Here is a 1,191-nt window from a genome sequence, read left to right as displayed (position 1 = left end):
AGCAAGCAGCAGCAGCGAGGGTGGGAAGCCCCGCCGGGAGGGACCGCCAGCGAGGCCGGGAGAAACGTTACCCGCAGGCTCGTGGCGGCCGCCGACTGACTGTCAATGCCGTCCCAGGTAATCGTGTCCGTGGGTGGGGGGGGGCTGCCGCTTCTCGCTCCTTTCCCGTTCCTGATCGATGAGGCCATTCGGGTCGCGTCGGAGAGGGCCCCCGGCGGGCCGGCTCTGCTGTGTGCTCCCCATGCCAGGGGTGGCCGCGGTGGCGTCCGGTGTTCGGGCCAGGGTGGTTTCCTTTCCAATTCGCCTCCCGTCGCGCGTGTGAGGTGTGCGCTTGCCCTCGGTGTCCCCGTGAGCAAAGAAAAAGGGGGAGGAGGAGGAGGGTGCGACGGCGCGGTGGTGTGGCGGCCGTGGGTTGCGTGCCCTGCCTGTCCGTCCGCCCCCCCCCCCACCTTGCTCTGCTCATGTCGGGTTCCCGGGGCTTTCTCGTACCGAAACCGGGCTGTGTGACGGCCGCGTGGCCCTGCGAGTTTACAGGCGGTCCTACACCACGCCGAGGTGTCGGTGCCGGCCTCGGTCCGGGGCGTACACCCCCGCGGGTGTGCCGGCCGCGAGCAGCGCATGGGCGGTGTGGTGGCCGAGCCACGAGAGACGAAACGGGGCGCGCAGAAGGCAGAAAGAAGGGGGGAGAGCCGAATTTTTTTTGTGGGGTCGTGCCCGCGTTCGGCGGGCCAAGAAGCGGGCGTCTCCTTCTGTGCCGCTGCTTTGGCTTCTGCGTTGCCACCCCTGCCTGCTGCGGAGCGAGCCGCGCCCCCCGGCGAAGGGGCCTCGGTCGCCAGGTCGCGCCCGCCTCCGCGGGTCGCTGTCTCCTCTAGCACGTCCGCTGCTCCCGCGGCAGAAGGTGGGGGGGGAGCCGAGTGTCCTACTCGACCTCGCCCGCCCGCCCGCCCTCCCTCCCTCCTCGTCCTCCGGCAGCCGTTTTTTGTGGCCGGTGGGGGGTGCGTGTGTTGGAGGCGAGGGTCCGGCTTCGGGGGGCGGGTCAGCCCCGGTCGGGGTGGGTCCGATGATGCCGCGCGGAGCGGGCGCCCGCCACGCGCGCTTCCTCCCCTCCCGCCGCCTCGACGGGGAGAGGTGGGGTTCCGTGCGTGCGCGAGAAAGCCGCCCGTGGGAAAAAAAAAAAAAAAGCTGCGCAGC

The sequence above is a fragment of the Falco cherrug genome, unplaced genomic scaffold, assembly GCF_023634085.1.
Source record: "Falco cherrug isolate bFalChe1 unplaced genomic scaffold, bFalChe1.pri U_21a, whole genome shotgun sequence".
NCBI classification, from domain to species: domain Eukaryota; kingdom Metazoa; phylum Chordata; class Aves; order Falconiformes; family Falconidae; genus Falco; species Falco cherrug.
The sequence above is the reverse complement of the archived record's forward strand: the minus strand, read 5'-3'. Positions refer to the sequence as shown.